Below are 25,304 nucleotides of genomic sequence, written 5' to 3'. Positions count from 1 at the left end.
GTTGTTGTTGTTGTTGTTGTTGTTGTTGTTGTTGTTGTTGTTGCTGTTGTTGTCGTTGGTGTTGTTGTTGTTGTTGTTGTTGTTGTTGTTGTTGTTGTTGTTGTTGTTATTGTTGTTGTTGTTGTTGTTTTTGTTGTTGTTGTTGTTGTTGTTGTTGTTGTTGTTGTTATTGTTGTTGTTGTTGTTGTTGTTGTTGTTGTTATTGTTGCAATTGCCAATAGTGTAGTTGTTACTGCCGCTGTTTTTGTTGGTATTGTTGTGGGGGTTGTTACCTGGTTTCTTTTCTCGTTTTTTGCGCCTAAGTCTGGCTTTTTCCTCGTTTTTTTCCTGGAGACGGCGGGAATGTTGCTTGGCGTCATATTCTGTCCAGTCACGCTTCCATACTTTTTTATTTCCCAAGATTCGCCAGCTGGGGGCTGGTTCGTCAATTGTGTAATTCTTGGAAATGATGACGGCTGGTGTTGAAAGAGATTTTGCCATTTCTTCTATGTGAGATTTTATTTCACATGCTAGAGTACTTTGGGAGTCCGCTAACTCATTCTTGAGTGTGGAAATTATTGCAGGTAGTTGGTTAATTGAGTGCGTTGTTGTTGTTGTTATTGCCGCTACTGCTGCTGTTGCCGCTGATTTGGCTGCCGCTTTTACAGCTGTGCAGGTGTCCGCCGAAGGTGTGTCCAGAATTGATGAAATTGCATTTTTCATTTCAACCGCAATAAGTTTGTTGCTGCTGGTGACGGTCGACATGCTACGCTTAATATTGTCAAGCATTTCTTCAATGTGTTCAAGCACTGCGTCATGCGTCGCACTGAGGTTTTTGAAGTTAGTAAGCAATTTGTGATTTGCTTCCAAAGTATTGCCAATGTTTTCTTTGATGCCATTCAATGTTGTAGACAGTTCCTTCAGATTAAGTTCATTTATGAACTTATCCTGGCAGTCTTGGCACAAAGGCAGCATGAAGGTCCGAAGAATGTCTTCATGATTTCGCTGTGCACCAACACAACCTGCGTGAAAGGTCCGGTTGCAGGTGCCATGGCAGCGCCATAGAAAGCGACTGTCTTTTTGCACGTAATTCACTATTCCGCACTATTGCACTCGCGTCGGATGATAAAAAAAAAACGTTTAAAATAAAGACGGAGTTCGCGCGGGTCAGTTTTTAAAATATGATAAAAAATTGTTTAGATATTTAAAAGTATATACAAGAGCGCTGCTAAAGCGCGTCCGAACGCAAAGGTGGTTCGTTATGGAATTCAGGTTGCCTACTCCGATTGTTTATACGCCGCCATATGAGTGCTACTCTCTGGACTTTCGCCAGGCCAATTCAGCTGCATTTAACAATGTAGCTGAATTGATACAATTCATCGAATCGACCGCTAGTGTCAATGATGCTGTGGATTTTTTAGTACTGTGCTGTCAGAAACTATTTTCCGCTTCACTTTAGGACAACCCCCAGGAAAGTCTCTGTGGTCGAACCCACACCTACGCGTGCTGAAGCGTCAACGCTCGCCGCCCTCCGAAAGTACTGCAAACAATCTGAGCAATTCTCGCGTTACTTTTCAAATTGACCAATCTACATTGATCGATTCTTTCTTTCGTAAATAACTCGGCTCCGAAAATGTTTGTTGCTTCTTCCATCGATTTGTGTACCGGAAAAAAGGAACGTCGCTTACATTTTGAGGTACATTGAGTTACTCGCGAGTTATTTGCTGCAAAAAAGTACTCAGAGTGAAGCGGTCACCCTTGCGTTTGTTTTTCCGTTGGGTTTTTTTAAAATACATAATCAGTTGCTGATCTGGTCAAAACCATGCCCTGGATACGATTTTTAGTTCCTCAGCGAGTTTACTAAAGCAGAAGAATTCCTTTACACACTACGAAAAACTTATGTAAATGTCGGTTTCCTGAGACTGACACCTGTAAGCGGCCCTTTTGACATAAGAATCAGTTGAAATAAACGAAAAAATCAATTCGATCAAACGTTCTCTTCGTCGAGTTGCTTATGTTTTGGTTTGAAAACACTTAAGATGATTTCTTGTAGAGTCCACAAATGGCCACACAGCAAAAAATTAATTTTAATATCACATCATAGTGGATGCACTTCAATTGTGTTGAAAATATGGTGTAATATTACTTGCCAAAAAGGGTAAATTTATCATTAATACAGTGCATGAGCTGACATTACGTTGCTTTTACTGCATTTGTCTATTTGTGTGGCCATAAAAATTACATGAGATTTTCGACATGATTGAAGTGCATCCTCTAGGATGTAACATTAAAATTAATTTTTTGCTGTGCACTACGTAGGCTATACATGCACTTACACTTCGAATTTTCAATTACACAAATCTCGGAAATCAGTGCCTAATTTCTCCAAAAATCGCTACTTCACGTCAAGGTTGCAAAGACTCATTTCAGCTAAAATAATGTTTTTCGGAATAATAAAACCAAAAGATGGTATGATGGCATGTTTAACTTGTAACTTATAAGAAGAGGTTACAAAGTATGCGTTGGAAACATAAAACCTGTAAATTTTGCTTTCTATGAGTCACAATCAGCGATTTGCTGATCGCTGAGTGAGTGAGTGAGTTTGTGAAAAATCGCTGATTGTGACTCTCATGAAGTGAAATAAACAGGTTTAATATGTCGAACACATTCTTTGCAACCTCTTCTTGCATCCTACCAATTCAAAATTTGATCATGGCATCTAATTATTTCATAATTTAGAAAAACATTGTTTTAGCTGAAATGAGTCTTTGCAACCTTGCTTCACGTATGCTGCAGTGCAGAAAACGTGGAGCAACAATTTGAATTTTGCACATGTCGTAGAAGCTTATATTTGGGCACTTAATGTTTCAAAGTGGTTCCGAGAATAAGGATGTCACAGCGAATCACCTTAATTTTACATGAAATGTTTGTTTACGTTCCATGATTTACGTCCAATATGGATTACGTCTCGTGTAAAAGTAGTTATTTCTTAGTGTGTAGTTCTACGAACGTGTTATTTGCCACTGACAAGCGTTGCTGAGGCCAAGTAGAACCAACACGGGGCCCTTGACGTCCCATAATTCGTCCGATCATTCCTCTCATTGTTGAGTCGCATCGCTGAACCTGGATTTTGGCCACGAAAAGGTTTGCCAATGCACATCAAAAATCGACTACACAGCAAAAAAAAGTTGTTGAATATTACATCGAAACAGCTGCACATAGGCCAATCCGTCAGTTGTGTAATATTACGATGAGCGATGTATTTGAGGGCCTTTGATGCAATACAAAAAACCGATGTAATTTTCCCGATGTAATAAATTTAACCTACACGAAGCGATGTAATGGCAAAACGGATGTACACGGCCGTTCAATGTTACTCACTGGCTGAGCAAAATTTTATAGCAATCTCTTTCTCTCTCACAGAAATTTTACTCAGTTTTAGTAAAATTGCTGTTACAGATCTATGAGTAACAGCAGTTTAACTGGGTGAACTTAAAGTGAGAGAAAATGAAATTGCAATACAATTTTACTCAGTCAATGAGCAAGGTTCAACGATCTTGCAACGCAAAAGTGACGACAATAATGTTCAAAAGACAGGATGTTTTATTCATTTTATTTGATATTATAAATATTATATAAAAAAGAACTTACTGATCGAGTTGAAGGAGAAGATCACCGGAATCATGATGGGCAAGAACAGCAGAACGGAGATGGCGTATTTCTGCTCGCTGGGGAAGTACAGCAGGGCCAGCATGCTCGGATCGAAGAAAGCTCGCTCGACCGACACGTTTGCCCATCGCGCTTCGGCAGCTGCCTCCGCCAGTCGATTGGCCAGAATGAATCGCTCGTGGGCAGTGTTCGAAAAAACTCAAAAACTCAAATCTCATGCATGACTTTATGCGCCTATGAGTTTTGCCTTGCAAAATTCAACGTCGCAAAAATCACCTATGAGTTTTCAGGTTCAAAAATTCATTGCTTTATATTTTGGTGTTATTCATTTTTATTACTATTGTTTGTGCATCAGGGTTTGAAAAACTAACACAACATGCATAGGCATGACATCAATTGACGTTTGAGTGGTTTTTATGAGTTTAAAGCTGGAATGATTTTCCGGCGTTGTGAGTGTGAGTGCGTGAATATGCATGAGAATCTCAAGCGTGAATTTTGTTTGCCGCATTCGCACGTGAGTTTATTCTCGCAGGGAGGCTCAATTAATGAGATTTGAGAATGATTTTCCGAACACTGCTCGTGGACATCCTTGATGGCCGCTCAGCCCTGGCCGTTGATTAAGATGTATACACAGCAAAAAAATAATTTTGATATCACATCAAAGTGGATGCACTACAATCATGTCGAAAATTTCATGTAATTTTTATGACCACATAAATAAACAAATGCAGTAAAAGCAGCGTAATGTCAGTTCATGCATTGTATTAATGAAAATTTTGTCCTTTTTAGAAAGTAATATTACACCATATTTTCGACATGATTGTAGTGCATCCACTTTGACGTGATATCAAAATTATTTTTTTGCTGTGTAGTCAATTCCATCGAGCAGCTGAATCAACGACTGCAGGGTCAACGTTGCCGAGTGGATTCGGTAGATGGTTTTGGAGCGGACAGAGTTTTCCACCTCCCATATGCGGGGTTTGATTGAGTTGAACGGGATTATGCTAGAGTCTAGTAGAAGGATTTACAAAACCCTTTAATAAAAGCTTGGCTAGATAGAGTTCTGCTGTGAGACTTACATTATTCTCGCGATTGAAAATCTTTCGAAGCTGGTACAGTAGCACTGGCATCACAGCCTGGTAGCTGATGTAGATTTCGGCATTGCCCGACGGGTTCTCCATCCGATTGCATCCTCGGAAAGATTCGCCAGCACGATTCCGCCCCATTTGCCCGAAGTGAATGCTTCCACGTTGTTGGTGGAAGCCCGGCTGTCATCCTTGCGATAGATTCGTAGAGGAGCAAGTCCGCACGGAGGAACGTACACCACCAGATGGATCGCCGGGTGAATGGCATTGTATCAGTGTAGTTTGCCTTCGTCCGGAATTTGCTTCTGGGGATTATGAATCTCAATCTGGTAGACTCATTTGGTTTTTACCGTGAAGTTGGCGATCGTTGACAGGCCATCCAGGAAAGGAGTAAAGTAGTCTGGAAAGTTCAATTTCTGAATTTGGAAACTGTTGAAGCACAGTGTGAATTGAAACTTACTTTCTGCAGCAGCACGGGCATTCCAGCGGATCGTATGCGAACCTCCGAATAGGACTACGCTGTGAAAGTAGTTTCCGGTGGAACAGCTGATGTTTCTTGAATGCCACTTTGCTATTTAGTGGCACGTTTTTGTCAGCCTGAAAAAAAACAAAAAAGTAATCAAAAATAATAATTAAAATCTATCATTGCGTTGCTCGTTGTTGATCTGGAAGTGGTAAGTTTTCGTCATGTGTGGAAACTAAAGTTCTAAAATCCGTCCACTACACCTACAAACTTACCTTGTATCTAAAAATCATCTTGTTGCTGTAAATGTACGTGACGTTGGAACGAACATCCTTCACTAAATTTTACAATTTGCCATACTGCTCGACAAAATATTTCTCATAGACGGCCTGGTAGATCAGAAGAGAAATGACCGTCACGTGATCCACGTACAGTAGGATGGCATGGAAATCCGTCAGAACAAACGATAGGGGTGTGTTCACATTCGGCACCATTTTGTATGAATTTTGCTGAACAATGTCGTGCGGGGGGATACGGTATCAATTTCTTTTGCACCATAAATTGCGGGCTGTTCATCTTCGGGCCTATTTCTTGGAAATTGATTCCGTCCTCAGTCAAGCAACCAAAACTCTTTGGGAAATCTTCTGCGTAGTTAAATGCTAGCTTCGAGTAGTTCATGTTACTCATCACATCCTGAAAATCGTTCAACTGCTCGGGGATTGTCAAGTACGATTTAAATACTTTCTGCAGCTGTCCCAGCGCCATTTTGAATCTGTTTGGCGAATAGTTTCATCCAATGTATAGATTCTATCCAACGTTAGCACCAGAATTATACAGTGAATATTCCTTCGATCCTTGCGCATGTGGATTCAATACCCATTATAGGACGACTATCACTACCGGTTCCAATATCGAACACCTGACGAACGACCTGCTGCACCAGTTTAAAGGGTGATACGGTCAACGGCCTTACGCTTGACCCCTGCCATCAGATTTTGTACAGCCACCTTGTCCACCTTCTTCGCCGCAGAAAGCCAGTTTGCCTTGAACTGCTGCTCGCCCTTAGCAGTTTTTTTGGTCTTCTTTAGGTTCCGCTTGACAATAGCCCAGTATTTCTCAATTGGGCGGAGCTCTGGCGTGTTGGGAGGGTTCTTGTCCTTGGGAACCACCTGCACGTTGTTGGCGGCGTACCACTCCATGGCCTTTTTACCGTAATGGCAAGATGCCAAATCCGGCCAAAACAGTACGGAACAACCGTGTTTCTTCAGGAAAGGCAGCAGACGTTTATTCAAACACTCTTTCACGTAAATTTCTTGGTTGACAGTCCCGGAAGCTATGAAAATGCTGCTTTTCAAGCCACAGGTACAGATGGCTTGCCAAACCAGATATTTCTTTGCGAACTTTGACAGTTTCATGTGCTTGAAAACATCTGCTACCTTTCCCCTTCCTTTTGCCGTATAAAACTCCTGTCCCGGAAGCTGCTTGTAGTCGGCTTTGACGTAGGTTTCGTCGTCCATTACCACGCAGTCAAACTTCGTCAGCATCGTCGTGTACAGCCTCCGGGATCGCGCTTTGGCCGTCGTATTTTGTTTATCATCGCGATTTGGAGTCACTACTTCTTGTATGTCGATAGTCCGGCTCGTTTTTTGGCTCGATGCACGGTTGTAGACGATACACCCAGCTTATTTGCGGCATCTCGGAGAGAGAGGTTAGGGTTTCGCTTGAAACTACCGGCAACTCTCTTTGTCGTCTCAGCGGCTTCCGGTTTTCGATTTCCCCCCGATCCAGACTTCCTGGCTGTCGACAAACGTTCCCCAAACACTTTAATTACATTTGTAACGGTTGATTTGGCAACTTTTAGCGATTTTGCCAACTTTGCGTGCGAGTAGCTCGGATTTTCGCGATGCGCGAGCAAAATTTTGATACGCTGCTCTTCTTGCTTGGACGGCATTTTGACAACTGAAGAGTGAATTCCAAAATCAAAATAGGAGCAACATTCTACACACACACCTTCACAATGAGGGGTGTTCAGGTTTTTTAAATGCAAAATTGAAAAAAAACATCAAGTTGATATTGACCAAATTTTGACCGTATCACCCTTTATCTCCGCTGTCTATTCCGATGTCAGCCTCCCAAATAGTTCCTTTACTCGTACCCTAACAAAATCGGACCGGTCATCATCTCCATGTGATTGGAGTAGTTGAATCCAATGGCCGTAGTTTCCTGATCTTTCAGCTGAAAACAGATAAGCAAATTTCTCACTCACTCCGCAATATTGACAAACACGGCAACTCACATTGGAGATAAATTTCGGTTTGAAGCTATTTCGGTGCAGATGGAGAACCTCTGGCGTGAAGCTCGGAGACTTCGGTGCCCGATTCGGTGCCAACGTAATGAACAAATGCGCCCCCAGTGGGTTCAGAAAAAGATTGCACGATTTGAACCCATCGAAGTACTTGTCGATCGGGACCTCGGTGAACTTGTCCTGTTTGATGTTCATCCGCAGAATCGTTAGATAGGTCATCACAATTATAATCCAATCGTTTTGCACCGACAGGAACAGGATCCCGGACGGGAAAATGGGAAAAATCGCGAAAATGGGAGGTTCGTTCTTGATGCGAACGCTTACGTAGTCCGACGACTGTGGACGATTCGATTGATCTGGCTCGCTGGTGTTTTCCCTTATTATGGATTTTCTTCAACACTGCATTTTATAAATATAAACTTTTGGGCAGGAAAATCAAATATAAACTGGAAAATGATTCAAGAATGTCGATTTTTCACTGACTCAATTTGTTGGACCGAGCACTGGAATAACAATGGCAGTTCCTTGTCTCAAACGTCAGGTCGATCCGCATCAGTGCTAAAAACCTGGCATAGTAATTAACTGTCATATCGCATAATATTAGTGTAATATTACACAATTATTTGTTGAATGACCTAAGTGCAGCTGTTGCTGTGTTATAATTATGTTATTTATATGTGAATATTACACACATGTGACGGAATGAAAAATCGTCATTTTGTTTCTGCGTAATTCGAAGAACGATATAATATTACATCGATTTGGTGTTAATTTGCATATATTTCTCACAATTACATCTTGTTTCTTGATACGTTAGCATCATTACGTTACGGCATATTACTTTTTTTTTGCTGTGTACATCCGAACATCTTTTATCTCAAATCGACCACAAACCGGACTACACACTTTAAAATAATCATGTAAATTTAGATACTCTGAGACTGACATATACAAGTGTCAATTTTGACATAAAATTGAGTCATAACAGACAAGCAATTCAACTCAATCAAACGTACTTTTCGTCGGTAACGAACTTTTAAGTCTCGGAGCACTTAATTTTACATGAAATATTTGTTTATGTCTGATCCGTTATGTCAGAGATGGATTCCGTCACGGGTAAAATTAGTTATTTCTAAGTGTGTAGTTCATGTTGGTCTACGTCAAGTGGAACGTTTACAATTTGGAATTCTACATCAACACATGTCAATTAGCTAAACTTGGTGGGTTCATTCCTTTGTGTCCATTTTTATCTTTTCAAGCCAGTTACCTTTTCGTGGTGCGTCACTGGTATAAGATCTATCACCGATCCCTAGTCCTGGAAATTAAAAACAAGAGGAACAGGAATTTTTAGTAATCAAAAGAACACATTTAAGCCCTTGTGCTTTTCAGAAAGCGAGGAATGGCGCTATAGACATAAGTCGTAAAAGGCCTGCCCTAATAAAATTTGTATGGTCATTTTGCTTAACGATGTGTTTGGGGTACCATCCAAACCATTTGTGGAAAAGTTCGGCAATTTGGGTTATCTTTCTTTTATGGTATTTGTTTATGAAGGAGTCAATTGTTTATTAGTCAACTAATGCTATAATTACCAATAATGTAATGTACGGTACGAGATGTCCACGTTTCATTAATTTATTGGATTCTGAAGCATGGTGTTTAAATCTTCGACCAGATGTTTTTTTAATCATCTTGCCCCTTAAATGCTGCACAGTAGGCCAGGCCATTTTGGTATGTGCGACGCATCTTCGATGTGAAACATGTATCAAATAGACAATAAAAATGATGGAGATATATCAATCATTTTCCTGGATGTTTTCAAAAACTGGCTGGGATGGTGATAGATCAGATTGAATTAGATTAGAATGAAAAATTGTGATTTTTAAGACAAGAAAGATTGAAGATTTTCAACCTTGGGTTTTTTTTTAAATCTCTGATTTTAAACATAAACCAAGATTTCAGAAAAAAAATAAATAAACTGATTTTGAACATAATAGAGGCACACAATGCAGCCGGCTTTGATGCATAGTAAGAAATCTGACAGTTGGACAAAAGATTAATTGTGCGGTGCACTTTAGAAACATTTTTAACATTCAAAGTGTTTTTATGTTACTTCTTACGCGAAGTTAGCGATTTTCAGAGTTGGTTGGAAATGCTAACATGAAGCTTTTGTGTGATAATTTATTAGCAAGTGAATGATCTGTATAAGAGTAGTAGACTTCAAGACATACCTCAAGTCTCCGCGTACATCGTACAGGTTAGGCAAAAGGTGTGCGTTTGACATTATTCTGTCGCATTAATGGTCCTTCGCTCATTTTCAATTTCTATTCAATTTTCATACTGCCATACTCTAACGGAACTATCAAACTACCCTCTTCTAAAGATCATTCTCTAGCATTTTTAAGATCTCAGAACGTGCATGGAAATCAAGATCCAGAGTACAATACAAAGCCTTTAAGTGAATGGTGAATAAGTTTAAAGGCATTTCTGAGCAGTGTTGCCAGGTCATTTTCAGGAAAATCTGGGCCAGTTAAAATATAAAATCTGGAAAAATCTGGAATGCCTTAAAAATCCAGTTTTTAACATAATGCTATTGAAATCAAAGTGATATTCCAATCTCCCGTAAAAATCGGTCAGTATGATCATCTGGAATTTATTTAAAGTATTAGAATGTTTATGAATTAGTGAATATTTAACAGTAGACAACGGACAACACACCACACCCAGTAGACCAGCTCACTTCGTGGCACTTACAATACGCCTGAACGACGGGTGAAGTCGCACGACCACCAAGCCCACAAAGATGGATGGAACTCTATTCAGATTTAGCTTTAAATTCTCGTTTGATTTTACAAGGAATTCACCTTACACTTCACTGTGAACTATTTTCAGAATTATGCTAAAATTCCAATAATGTCCAGTGATATTTTTAAAGCAACATGTTTAAAAAATCTGGGAAAATCTGGAACATATTTAAAAAATCTGGAAATGTACGTGGTCTGGCTGTGTATCTGGCAAGACGACTAAAAATCTGGTAAATCCAGATAAATCTGGAATACTGGCAACGCTGGTTCTGAGCAAAATTTTTGAGATCGCTCAGTGTGCCAGGATGAGAGTTCAGCTTTCCTGCTAGAATTTTTGTTTTAATATGTTAACGTTTGGTGTCTTCAAAGATTTTGTTGTGCTTAAAAGTTCCTTCTATTGGTGGTTGTTAGCATCAGAATGATCGTGAAAATGATTGATATTCAAAACCTAACTTTCTTAATTTTGAAAATAAAGACCTATGATCTCCAAAACGAAGAAGTTGAGTTAATTACAAGCAACTTTGTTGAAGAAACATTTAATCTTAACGTTCACATTTCAGAGTTATTGTTCAGAACTAAATTAGGGTGAACCTGAAAAATGAAGTTTTTATTCTGTAAATTATTTGATTCAAATTTCTCGTGAAAGCTGAAAATTGCTTCCACGAAAAATTTGAATCAAATAATTCTTGTCCTAGCAACTTTTAGCAACAGGCGATTTGTATGATTGGCAAATTTCTGTAACAATCCCTTTTGTTACGCCCGTTCAGCTCATAAGTGACTCTAACCACACTATGGGTCGACCTTTCCAAGGTTTTCGAGATAAGAGGAAAAGCCATAAAACAAATAATTTGCTTACTGACGGCGATTTAGTGAATGTTTGGCCCTAACGGTTCCTAACAGCCCTATCATATTTTATCAAGAACTACTCACGGTTTCTGTTTGGATGCAGTGTCAGTGTCGGGCTCGTCGATGAACGCTAGTTGGCTGGTTCCGGAACGGTTGGCACGATGTCTCAGTGCCAGGTTGAATCCTTATGACTTTTGTCTCCTTCCTTGCTATTCGCGTCAATCGTGCCGGTTGACCCGATTGCGTCGATGTGGTTGATATGGGTAGCATCCACCCATCAGGCAGTATGTACTGCTAACAGTCGTGGATTTATCGTATTTTTGACGCTGCGTACAATACCTTCACAGTTTGTTGTGTGTGTGTGTGTTTTTTTTTTTTTTAATTAGTCATTAGCCGTCTTTTGCCTCTTAGCTTAATTTTGCATGGTACCTTGTCTAAGCATTTATTTGATTGCATGAATTCTATTATTTATGTAGCTCTTATATGTATTATTTTAATTTGAATGAGGTCCCTTTCTAGCTAGTAAAGGTTTACTTTATGATTTTTACTCCGTATATAAATTTTCATTTATGGACTGAGTTAGTGCCTTTTCACATTTCACACGATGATTTTTACCATTTTGTGCATCGGAGTTCTATTTCGAGTTGGAAAACCGATTGAGACAGTGGGAATCTTGGACGGTCTTTACATTCAATGATTCCTAGTTTTTCTTCAAGAGCGTGGTTTAAAGGTTTGGGCTTAAGTTGTGACTTCATTCACGTGATAAATAGACTAAAGCTCAACCACTACTCGTTAGCTGCGCATCTCCATAGAATAAACCTCGTGGAAAACGATCAAGCAGTTTGCCAATGTACGGATAATGACGCCGCCAGAGAATGACTTGTGAATAACCTAGAGACCCAGGGAAGACAACCCTATGTTCCTATCAGCAATGGCACAATTGATTATCGGTTCCGTAAAGCTAACGCGATTGAGCCTTCCAAATAAACGAACTAGATAAAAAAAAACTAAATATCCCCATCAAGGAATGTTACTCGTCCTCTTTTCTTGGAGAAGGCTGATTTGATTTAAGTGAAATCAGTACTGGAGTTTGCCCCTATTGTATAATTGTGGGTGTAGCTTTTAAAACATCTTACAATTTGGTTAAAACCATTGATACCAATTGGTACCGAAAAAAAAAATAATATTGCACATAATTTATTGGGAAGGGTGTTGAGAAAATTTCGGGCAACAAACAATTTCAGCTGATTGAAAGCTGAATAAGCTATTTTTTTTCCTGCATAAGCTCTTATTTAGCTTTTAATGTTTGTTGGGTATGAAAGGCGGTATTGTTAAATAAACACAATAACTTATACTTTATGTAAGTTGTTTTTCGATTGTGAACATTTTAAAAAGAATCCAATTTATGATTTTTTTTCTCAACGAAATGATTTGTCAATCGACTATGCATCAAAATGAGTGAAAATTGTAAAAGTAAACCAACCATGATTCAATGGAAGAAGAAAAAACAGCTCTAAATCAGCATCGGATTCAAAAATTGGCTCTTTAATCGAAAAATCCATCGATCAAATCAATTTACCATTCGAGATACCAACAGTGACCTAATTTTGGCAACTTGATTACGGTTCACAAATATCAACAACGAGAGTCACAACGAAATGGAACAGAGACTGATGTGGCAGGGGATTTCCATTAGTCTCCAAAGGACGACAGGGGATGAGACTGACTCAATTAGCTTCGTCGTTGATTGAAGGTTATCCGTTTTTTCAATTAGTACTGTGCCAAAAAAACTTGAAACCTAACTTCCTGTCAACTGGAGATGCGATAGTTGATCAATTTTCATTTCTATTTTTCATTACAGGTAAGATGCCTTCAAGATCCACACTCAGATTACTGCAGATAAACCATTATTGCGTAGGTAAACTCCCAGTATTTGCAAGTCCAAACTAACATGTTTAATCTGCCATTGAACCCGAACAAATAAATCTCCTGCAATTAGAGCTTAACGGAGCCCAATTGAACAGTGCTTCCCAGGTTGTCCTAGTAGATTATTTATATTCCTAACAACGAGCTTCCGGAGACAGAGAGAGTTGTGCACACAAATCGTCCAACTTTGGCTGGCTATTAGAAATCCGTTCTTGCAGCTACAGCCGCACGCAATCTTCAGCACAAATCGATGTTGAAAGCTTGGAATTTGTCTTTGCCTACAGAAAACAACTAGCATCCTAGAAACAGGCAGCCAAAGACTGAGCGAATGTATTTCTATCTAACCATGGGCGTAATTTATCGTATCGTTCGTCGTGCAGTATTTGTTCTACGGAATGGTGATGTTTTCCTTGGAAAACCGCACAGTCACTTAGACGTCGGTTTTCGATTTACATTCCGCACACGAGAGTCGTTTCCCACTCGAAAAGTGCTATTCAATTTGGAATGTGCGTCGCTCCCCCAGAATCTTTGAAATGAAAGACGACACCGGAATTGTACAAGTTAAGCAGGATTTTCAGCAATGGAGTCAATCCACGCTCAAACCTTAAAAGCTCGAGCGACATCAGGGACGTGTGCAGGGGTTCAACAGCTGCCCTTTCTTCCCGTTCTACGCTAATCTGGACATGCCAATGAACAACGCACAAACATCCCAAATTGGAAACAAAGAAATCCTCCTTCCCCAAACCGAGCGCAACAATTTTCCGACCCGACTCCGAGGGCTTTAATTTCATTTATATACTTTAATTGTTTATTCAGCAAAAGCGAAACCGGAATGATACGCCAGATGAGCTTTCATCTTCTTGGCAGAGGAAACCAACAGGCTCCGAAAATCTGCTGTCTCTCCATCAGTGACATCTGCGGACGTTTGGCATTCCCACATCTAATCTACACACACACCCACTCATTTGCTTTGAATAGACATCATATGCAGCATTAACAATAGAACAAGCCCCAGTGTGGAAGGCCACCGAGGCGTGGGCACAAGTCAGCTTTTCTAAAAACGTACTGGATTGAGGATGCCTCAGAGGATTTCCGAGGATAGAGAAAGATAAAGTCTTGTGCTTTTTGTGGGTGTGCAAAAGACATGCCGAATGACGACGACGACGACGACGAAAACGAAGCTCTGACTAGGTCTTCTTTTTCCGTTGTACGGGCGGAACAAGGAGTGGAAGTGACGACGGAATTTCTTGTCTTTTGGATTCAGAGTTTTTGCTCTCGTCTTTTGCATGTCGTTATGCCTAAGGAATCGGGACGAAACGGGAGAAATCCGAAGTTTGTGTGCTAATTGGATCAGGTTTAATTATCTATTAGGGAATATTTTGATGACCGGGGATCCCTGGGTGCTTGGTTTGCGGGGCGGAGGTCTCAGCCAGACCGAAAAGGTTATGGCAATTTGCTAATTTGAATGCTCAAGTCGTAGAAGATGGTTCATGCAGCCAACGTATCTAGGAAATATGATTTCGATAATTATATTGAAAAAACGAAAAAGAGCTCAGTGGTCATGACATTGTCAACAGAGTATTTTAGATAGATTAATTAGAGAAGAATATTTTTCATTATTTTTTATGAATCATCACCTAAAGCTACAAAGCAGTTCTTCCTGGCACAAACGCGATACTCGAATGTCTTAACTTTCAACAACCTTCTCCACCGGAATGGCATCCACTTCCATCACGCTGATTGACGACACCACATTAGTTCAATTGTCACATCATCTAACCAACCAACCAACCACCAACGAAGCAAAGGAACACAACTGAGTTCCATCTAGTCTTGACGGTTTCATAAGCTTTCCGCTCGGGGTAAGACAAATGTCTTCCGTGCATTCAACTTACACAATTCTCCAAATGTCACCACTGACTGCTATCCACCCCCTCCCCCCCCCCACACTCGCGCTAAGGCAGTGTAAACGAAATAGCGCATTATCCTCTACGCCGTTGAAACCACTTTCTTCGCTATCAGGACACCAACCTGCTAGGGATGCTCACTTTTTGCCAACATCAAGCCAGGTATGTCCAACGTTGATTGCTTGAATGGAAATTGACGACAATCCGGTTGATGTTTCACAAATTAAGACATGCAACTGTTGATTGCCATTAATCTTATGAACATCCCACCATCCAGACCTCGGCCAGAAAGGAGGAAAAAGCTCCCTCTTAGACTGCGGCTTAGCATGCATAAGCTGCTTTCGAGCACAGAGGAAGCACTTTTCAGCAATTGTGTATCAACCGGAGCGAAATACGCGATGAATGCGAAAATGAGAATAAATTGCGGCTGCTATCTTATTCCGTTCCGTTGTTGTGACATCACAACGATATAAACCGCTAGAGTTGCGTCATTTGTTGAATACAATATAGGAACCGACTAACCGAAATTATGAAACGTTTGCACTGAGCTTCGTCGTCGTCGTCGTCGGTTGGGATCATCTCCAGACAAAGATATGAGCTCTACTCTGTCACGCAGTGCTAATGCTTTCACGTCATTACCACCATTTCACAGTCAAATTCATCACCGAGCCAACGCAGAGAGAGAGAGAGCGAGCGAGCTAGGCAAAACGTGACCTAATCTGTTTCCTCCCGACTCCCCCATTGCTTTGCATTCCACAATTAGGATATGACACTCTGTTTACACGATTCACGTTTTATATTTATTCCCATAATTGAGTGCAAACAGACAGCAAGCGTAGGGATACGACAGTGATTCGTCCCCGTTAAGACAGCTGCCAAGATTTATAATTCCAACACTGACACGGATAAGCGAATATTTGGTTGGCGATAATTTGCGCCCCCTACTCTTGGAACTTGGAAGTTCAACCCCATCAGTTCCGAACGGTGTATGTGGATTTTCTCTTAAATTACTCTCTTTGATTGTTCGCTTACTGCTGGTGGTATGGACTAAAACACCGAAGTTCGTCTAAAATCGCATTTCAGAATTAAGGAAAGTGATTGCGAGAACAACCAACAACAATGTTGGGGCAAGCAGTTGAAAGTTTTCTGATTTAATTTCTCCGAAATCCTAACCACCCCAAGTGGAATTAGATTTCATTAGCGAGCGGAACAGGGTTGAAGTTTCCAGGATCGTCATTGTGTTGTTTACTATAACATTTCCACGATTGTAATGTATTAACTCATTAATATGTAAGATAATCTTATTTGTATTTTTCTTCTCTTTCATCGCCCTCTGACGTTTCGTCTGTGTCGTCAAATTCTTCTGTATTGTTATCATAGTTCGTAGTTATCGTAGGGCCAGCTTAATGCATCATTTCTTTTCGTTATAAGATCTTCTAGACAGTTCAAAAACATAGAGTGAATTTGTAATTTATAGGGGAAATGTCTCTAATGTTGGCCTATGGATCTAAGATTGGGCCCATCGCTAAAAATCTGCTATTTATCAATTGTATCTCGATGAACGCGTTATTGGGACGTGGCTAATGGATATTTTTGGTTGCTATTGAAAATTTAGTCGATTACTGAATTTATGTATGGGCCCAAAATTAGGGACACTTAGGCCGACATTACCTGCATTTCCCCTACTATATGAGATTGATGATCATGTTATCATCCCTAAAGAAGCCTTAAGGTGATGCGCTGTGACATCTATATTCTCGTATTCACTTCGAAACTTCAAGTGCACAAATATCAGCTTCTACGACACGTGCAACATTTAAATTGTAACTCCAGGTTTACTGCACTGTAGCATACATGAAGTAGCAATTTCAAATGAAATGGGGCACTTATTTCTGAGATTTGTGTAATTAAAAATTCGAAGTGGAACTGCCTACGTGGCGGTCATTTGTGAACTCTACAAGGAATCACCTTAACTTGAATCTTTCAAACGATGACATTGTAACTCCCTGTTTTCTGCACTACACAAAACATGGAGTTTTAGTTTCATTAATGTATGTTTTATGACAGCCGACATGTGTGCTCTTGAAGCAAGTTAAGGGGGACACTCGTTGAGATATCTTAAAAAAGGATTTTTTTGTTAATTTTTTTAGAACATTAGAATAAATGCAATCTTTTCGGGTTTGCAGTTTAACATTCATAAGCAACATTCGGCTAATCCGCGAAAGTACTTGCATTTTTCTCAGGCACTTTTGATCTAACTGCAATTACTCTCTCATACTCGAAATGTGCCACGATAAAAATTAGCACAACGACGCCTTATACGCTCTCTGACCGAAGCGCAGGGAAGCACTTTCTCTGACAGTTTTCGGAAAATTGTAAGGGAACTTGACAGATATCAGGGGAATTCAGAGGTGTTTCGAGGGAGCTTCAGGGAAGCTCCGAGGGAACTGCAGAACATTTTCAACAATTTATAAAAAAAACTGCTGAAAACTTCCCAGCATTTCACGAGGAACTTCAAAGAAAATTCCTTGGAACTGATCACAAGTTCTTTTCCAACTTCACAAAAAATGTTCTAGGGTTCTCTAGAATAAAATTTCTCGAAAGTTCTATGCACTTCCCGGAAGTTCGTGAACTTGTCGACAGATCCGTCAGATTCTTGAAGGTTCCGCCAGCTTCTCGAAAGTTTCGTGAACTTCTCTGAATTCCCTTAAAATTGTCTTAAGCTCCGTGAACTTCTCTGAAATTCTGTGAACTGAAAATACCTGAGCTTCACAGAAATTTCGTTAACGTCTCTGAAGAACCGTGAGCGTCTTTAAAGTTCCTTGAGCTTCTTTCATTTTTTGTGAACTTCCTTGCAATTCCATGAACTGGTCTGATTTTTTTGTAAATTTCTCGGAAGGTCCGTAAACTTGTTGGAAAATCAGTGAACTTATTGGAAGTTCCGTGAAATTCTCGGAAAGAAGAAGTTCAGAGAATTTCCGATAAGAAATTCAGAGAAGTTCAGAAAACGTCTGAGGAGAAGCTAAAAGTGATTCCGACGAGAAATTCAGGGAACTTACGAGGAAAAGCTTAGAGAATATCCGATAAGAATTCCGAGAAATTCTGAGAACATTCGACGTGAAATTCAGAAGATTTCCGATGAGAAATGTTGACAATTCTTAACGAGAAGTGTTCAGATAACTTCCCAAGAGATGTTCAGAGAACTTCAGGCAAGAAGTTCAGAGAACTTCTGAAGTGAAGTTCAGAGAGCTTCTGGCGAGAAATTCTAAGAGCTTCCGAAAAGAAATGCAGAGAACTTCCGACGAAAAGGACAATGAATTTCCAAAGAGAGGTTTAGAGATCTGCCGAGAAGAAGTTCAAAGAACTTCCGAAGGGATGTTCCGAGAACTTCGAAAGAGAATCTCAGTGAAGGTCTCTGAACATCTAGTTGAAAGTTCTCTGAACCTCTCCTCGGAAATTCTTTGAACTTTCTGTCGGAAGTTCGATGAACTTCTAGTCGGCACATGTTGAAAGTTCCGCGAACTTGTCGGAAGTTCCGTGAACTCCTCAGAATTTTCCTGAAGTTCAGAGAACTTTCGAGAGCTTCTGTCGAGAAATTCTCAGAACTTCCGAAAAGAAATGCAAAGAACTTCCGACGAAAAGTTCAAACAAAAAATCCAAAGAGAGGTTCAGAGAACTACTGACGTGAAGTTCAGAGATCTGCCGAGAAGTTCAGAGAACTTCCGGAGGGCTGTTCCTAAAGAAATTTCAGAGAACCTCCGAAGAGAATCTCAGTGAAGGTCTGTGAACATCTAGTTGGAAGTTCTCTGAAACTCTCCTTGCAAATTCTTTGAAATTTTCTGGGAAGTTTGATGAACTTCTAGTCGGAACATGTCGCATGTTCCGTGAACTTGTCGGAAGTTTCGTGAACTTCTCAGAAGTTTCCTAAAGTTCAGAGAACTTCCGAGGAGAAGTTCAGAGAAACTTGAAATGAAGAGAACTTCCGACGAAAAATTCAACAAAATTCCAAAGGGAGGTTCAGAGAACTTCTGACGGGAAATTCAGAGATCTACCCAGGAGAAGATCGGAGAACTTCCGAAGGGATGTTCCAAGAGGAAGTTCAGGGAAATTCCGAAGAGAATCTCAGAGAAGGTCTCTGGACATCTAGTTGGAAGTTCTCTAAACCTCTCCATTGAAATTCTTTGAACTTTTCGTCGGAAGTTCGATGAACTTCTAGTCGGAAAATGTCGGAAGCTTCGTGAACTTGTCAGAAGTTCCGTGAGCTTGTCCGAAGTTCCGCGAACTTGGAAGTTCCGTGAACTTCTCGGAAGTTTCCTGAAGTTCAGAGAACTTCCCACTTAAAATTCATAGAATTTCCGACTAAAAATTCAGCGAACTTCCAACAAGAACTTCAGAGACTGACGAGATGCTCAAAGAACTTCTGAAGATAGATTCAGAGATTTTCCGACTAGAAGTTTGGAAAATTTACGACGAAAAGTTCAAAGCACTTGTGAGGATAGGTTCAGAGAACTTCCGACATGGTGAGACTTTTCATTTTCATTTTGCAGCGTTTGGTGGGGCAATGGGAGCGCAAGTCAATCCAAAGCCGAGGATAAAGGACAGGGGCTGAATAGTCTATGCGGACCACTTGAACGCCATGGGAAAAGGAAGGGATTGAAGAGGCCGGTTATTGGGGGGTTTTGAGGAAATGACACATAGTGATGCTGAATGTAAAGAAACCGAAAATCCATCTCCCACTGATTCATCCTTTCACATATATACCAAATTGATATTTTAAAGCAATAATCAAAATAAACATACAATATATGAAAAGGCTAGTTGCCAGTTGTTTTAAAGGCTAGTTGCCTCCCTAAGCGGACCCCTCGCATCCTAACTCTTTTGTTAATCTACTCAATGCTACTAGGCTGTCTAAATTTTCTTATTTAAGTTCGTTTGATGATTATGATATCTCTAGTCTAATTTAATAAATAATTGAAATCTCTAATCTACCTACCATGCTTTATTAAGTACCTGCACTTGTGAATGTAGTCTAAAATTTAACGTGTTTCAAGCTGTTTTTGACTTTGACCTATATTTAATATATATTAGTTCGTCCCAAGTGACACCTTCAAGTGACTAAAATGCTTCACAAGTTAGTTTCCTAGCTGATTTTTAAATTACATAGAATATATGCTTCAACTACACTCACACGTTTCCACTATGTCACACCACAAAAATACGTATGGTTATGTCACAATAGAAGCACGCAACAGTGGAAATCCCGAGCCATAGTTCAAACACTTATCCCAAATCAAAATGAAGCACATATAAGATTAGTTGCAATACCATGTAAACATCTTTGAACAAACTATACTCCTAAAATCAATGTTTGAGAAGCTATTAGAAAAGCTCACGAAAACGGCAAAAAGTAACACTGTGCAGCGACTTTCATTCATTCTGCTATTCCGGTACCATAAACCTCTCCTTCAGACTGCAGAAAATGATGCCGAAAATGCAAAGTTTCTACATTTTTTGTAAACCACCCTGCAGTTCTCTAATATTTCCTGAAGTTCTTGATGTTTCAGTAGTAGTGAAATTACGTTTATTTGCCAATGATTATGATTTTACATTGTTCGCACATTCCAATTGATTAGCCTGAATGGCTAGTCATCTTTGTTGAATTTGTTAGTATGTTTACGTGTGTTTACGTTTTTCAACTACTTTACAGAGTACCCCTTGAATTTAAAAAAAAAAAAGAATTTGATTCCTACCCATCTACTAATAACTTAACCTAATTAGCAGGATCGCGTAGGATCTGGTGATTTAACCTCAGACAGGCGTCTATGAACCTTTCGATGGTGAGCGTACTCCACCTCTCTAGTGTCTGAAGACCAGCCGGAGGATCTCAGATTTTCGAGTCCGTGGGGGACTGTTGAGGATCATCCTAAGGATCTTGTCCTGGATCCTTTGAAGCTTAAAGTGATGGCACTTAGCACAGTCCTCTAGGATTTGCTTGCTTGTTTTTTATGGGAAAAGTGGACTTTCTGTTGCTAAGTGGGCAGAGCAACCTAATCTAGATGTTGCAATTGGTGGATGTTTTGTGATTCTGCGTGGAGGCTTTTTTGCGGATATTAATGAATTCTGCTTGATTCGGACATGTCTTGCTGGTTGCCCGATGTGCTCTACCACAATTGGCACAATTGGGATCTGCGTCCTCCATTAGCTCGCAGGCATCAGGCCACAATTGTTACAGCGGTAGGCCATATGCCAGTTTCTCGCTCCATGCCAGAACAGCATGCATTTCGCACATTGGGTGACATTACGGTGGATTGGCTTGTAACGTTCGCAAATCATCATCTACATGTCTTTCAAGCATGTTGTATTCCTTTCCAGGTGGACCAGATACAGCTGATCACGGTACTTACGTAAAGCGTCAAGACTCTTGAAGATTTGGATCGGCTTGATTCCATGTTGCTTCAATTCATCCGACAGTGCGACTGTTTCCATGTCGGCAAGGCCACGCAAGACCACCTTGAGCGGCTTGGTCGCCGCAATATCGTGGGAAAATACACCACGTTTTTCTGCTTCAACAACGCCTCGACGGCCTTGTAGTGGTTCATCGCTGGAACCATCAGCTTGGTGGCTTCGATGCACAGGCATCAAACTGATGGTTCCAGTTGGTTGATGGTTCTCCCGCAAGCCTTTCGCGAATCCTTTTACGAAAAACAGTGGAACTTTCTCCTTCTTTTCCATCTTCGGTTCATCGCCATTTTCCAGGATGCCGAAACGATTGTTCACCAATTCGATGCCAATTGAGCACTGGCGGTGTCCGATCAATCAAAGTTCTGTGCCAAGTTATCCTGAATCGGATACAGGAGAAGATCAACGCGACTCTCTGGCGGCAGCAGGCTGGATTCCGATCCGGAAGATCTTGTGTGGACCATATTGCCACGCTCCGCATCATCCTGAAGCAGGTCAATGAATTCCAAGAGTCCCTTTATTTGGTATTCATTGACTACGAAAAAGCTTTCGACCGACTCAATCACGAGAATCTGTGGGGCGCCCTGAGAGGCAAGGGAGTCCCGGATAAAACCGTCAACCTCATCGAAGCGCAGTATGAGGCTTTCACGTGCAGAGTTCTGCATAACGGAGCCTTGTCTGACCCTATCCGAGTAGTTATTGGTGTGAGACAAGGTTGTATACTATCACCGCTACTATTCCTAATCGTAATCGACGAGATCATGGTTGGAGCCGTTGATCATGTACCGAGCCGTGGGTTGCTGTGGCAACCTATTACTATCGAGCATCTCAACGACTTCGATTTGGCTGATGATGTTGCTCTACTAGCACAACGGCGCTCTGATATGCAGAGTAAGCTCAATGACCTAGCCGAACGCTCCTCTGCCTTGGGTCTCACCATCAACGTCAACAAGACCAAATCGTTGGATGTCAACACGGGTAACCCTTCCAACTTTACGGTAGCGGGGCAAGCAGTGGAGAAGGTCGAAAGTTTCCAATATCTTGGCAGTGTAACATGTGCATCCCTCATGTCATAAATTCAATGTTACCCACGACGCTTCTAGCAGACCACTTCTGCTGTGTCAAGCTGTGAAGAGAAAATTTCCAGTAAACTGCAACGGCCATCGAACTACTGCATCAGCATGAGGCAATCGTTCGATGAGTGCTAAGCATGCCTTAAAGTGTCACATTTCGGTCTGTCTGTTGTTAAGCCACCACTGGCACAACACGCTATCGTCATTCTCTCTTTTCGTTAAATGACTTCTCCTATTTTCTCCTTATGTATTGATCGCTGATTGGTGATCGAGTACATGGTGACTCCAGGAACCTCCAGTAGGAAATTATTGTGAAGCAATAATTTGAATAAAGCAACAGTCTTAATTGAATATCCAACTTGACTAGTCATTAGTCATTTCGAAAGAACTCCACGTAACTGTAAACCTTTTTCAGTAGTCAAATAGCGTCGGACGGCGAGACTAAGAGCGACATAGGTGCACGCATCAAGAATGCTAGGGCTGCCTTGGCGAGTTTACGAAACGTATGGAGATCAAACTAGATAAGTCAACGCACCAAAAACCGAATTTTCAACTCGAACGTGAAATCTGTGTTGTTATCAGGTCAGGTATCAGGCTCAAAAGCTGCAGGTCTTCATCAACCGATGCCTGCGGTATATAATTCGTGCCTGATGGCCTCACAACTGGATCTCGAAGGCCGAGCTTCATTGTCGATGTCGTCAGAAGTCGATGGCAACAGAAATTCGTGAGCGAAAGTGGAGGTGTGTCGGCCACACACTTTGACGGGATGGAAACGAAATCTGCAAGGAAGCGCTAGAGTGGAATCCGGCAGGACATCGCAGCAGAGAGCCGCTAAAAAACTAACTTTACTGCTTGACGGTCACGCATAGAATGACCCATTATGATTGCTGCGATGTTTAGCTTTTTCGTTTACTATAACGACAGCCCTTAAAGATAGCTGCCCTTCACCATACATTAACTTAAGCGGACCGTACATGATTGCTTTTATTGACAATAATCGTATTGTCAATACATTCTATATTGACGTCAATACATCAGTATTGACAGTATTTCTGTATTCACATCATCAATATTATTGTCAACAATTCCCCTTCGGGTCAATATATTGAAACGTGTGGGGTTCGCTTTACATGATTTTCTAAGAACTCATAGAATCCTTCTTTTATTTGTCCATGGCTCCTGGATTAGTACTACATACAGTTTGCTTACTGTGAATCGTTCGTAAAGTTACTCCCCTTGGCTTACTTTTCTTGTTGTTGATTGGATTTGTCGCGCATCAGTCGTACTTTCTCCCCAGTCATGCTTACCCCTCAACCACCGATGCCGTCACATGTTTCATTCAGACGATCGCTGGATGCCCGTCAGTAGCTGTTTGAGCCACACCTCCATCTTGGACAGACGCATGGGCTTAGGTACACTGATCCCACAATTATGGATCACTTCCATTAGATTAACTCATAGGTGTTCGACATTTTTTTTTAGTTGATTTTAGCTGCTCCACATTTGTGGGGTCAGTGTTTTTACTGTGACCGTTTTCGGATACTTCGATATTTCAAGAAAATTTCATAGAGTAGACAGAAGCTCCCGCTACCAGTGCTGAGAATTGTCATTGTCCTTGGAAGTTTTTACGTGATTTTTTCAGAATTATTTTTGACATTGGCACTGGAAGAATTTACTCTCTCATAAACCTGTATCAAAATCTCATTATTTTTCGTAAATTATTAGCCTGGTTACATAAAAGCATTGTTTTTCAGATGCTTGTTCACTTTGTCGGCTCCATGGATTGATTTTGCTTAATTTATTGAATTTCGTTACAAACTAAGCTAATAACAAAAAGTCACTGACTACATTGTCACTGACAATTGATATGATTTTTCTTGAAAATTATTTTTGTTCGAGTGATTGACGAAAGCTTTTCTGTCAATAGCGCCGTATATGGTCGATATTTTACAGCCCTGCCCGCTTCTTGCCTGACGTGTTGCTCGTTTCAATTTTTTAGAACCGATATTTTCAACTAAACTTATTTATTTTTTATCGAAATTAATAAATGAAATAAACGTATCCTTCGCGGAAAAAAATAATTTCGAACAAATTATTGCATTCATCTGTACATTCTATGTATATCGCATATATTTCAGAAGCTGAATTCTAAAACAAAATCATCAAATTACTTACAACATCAACAAACAATTCACCCCTGACTGTCACCCCGTGAGCTCACTGTGATTCCCAAATCCAGAACTGGCGCCAGGATTGGAAACCTCTCAGACAGTCGCACCCCCCCTTCGGTTCGTATCGTATGATCGTCGGGCAGACACATTCCCGCCGAACAACTTCCCCCATTCCAACGGAGACACCATCCGGAAGAGGGAAATTAATTAGAAATAATTTATTGCCATATTTGCGTGTACCGACGAGGGTGGCGCGCGACCAATTTCAACGAGGGTGTCCACCCTCGTGCCTTCTTTCCACCACCGTCGCACCGATTTCAACCGACCCAACGTAGCGTCATAATGTGGTGCAATTTCTGGAGGGCGAATCCGATTCAGTATCGGATTTTTGATTATTCACGTCATGCATCATGGACACTATAAATATCGTAACGTCCCTCGAGGCAAGGGAGGAATCCGCCCGTCAGCTACGGGAAGTAAGTGAGTGGTTTTTTAGTTAATTAAAGTAGAGCTCCTGAGCTTTTCCCGTATCATCGTAAATTCCTCTGGATGATGGTGGTGACTGAGAGACGGTGGACGCGAGTTTTTAAATTTTATGACAGGAAAATCCACTTCATCTG

At 40.7% G+C, this 25,304-nt stretch overlaps 1 protein-coding gene and 1 pseudogene across 1 annotated transcript in view; one reads left to right on the top strand and one right to left on the bottom strand.

Annotated features, from left to right (window-relative positions):
- The window catches only part of LOC135703957 (kinesin-like protein CG14535), a 382,313-nt gene that overhangs the window by 226,227 nt on the left and 130,782 nt on the right, over window positions 1–25,304 (top strand). The gene's annotated exons all lie outside the window — the stretch shown is intronic.
- Window positions 3,611–21,713, bottom strand: LOC135703941 (uncharacterized; annotated as a pseudogene).

The sequence above is a fragment of the Ochlerotatus camptorhynchus genome, unplaced genomic scaffold (assembly GCF_037179485.1).
Source record: "Ochlerotatus camptorhynchus isolate MF236.1 unplaced genomic scaffold, CSIRO-AGI_Acam_v1.1 ptg000225l, whole genome shotgun sequence".
Lineage (NCBI taxonomy): Eukaryota > Metazoa > Arthropoda > Insecta > Diptera > Culicidae > Ochlerotatus > Ochlerotatus camptorhynchus.
This window is presented reverse-complemented; position numbering and strand designations above follow the sequence as displayed.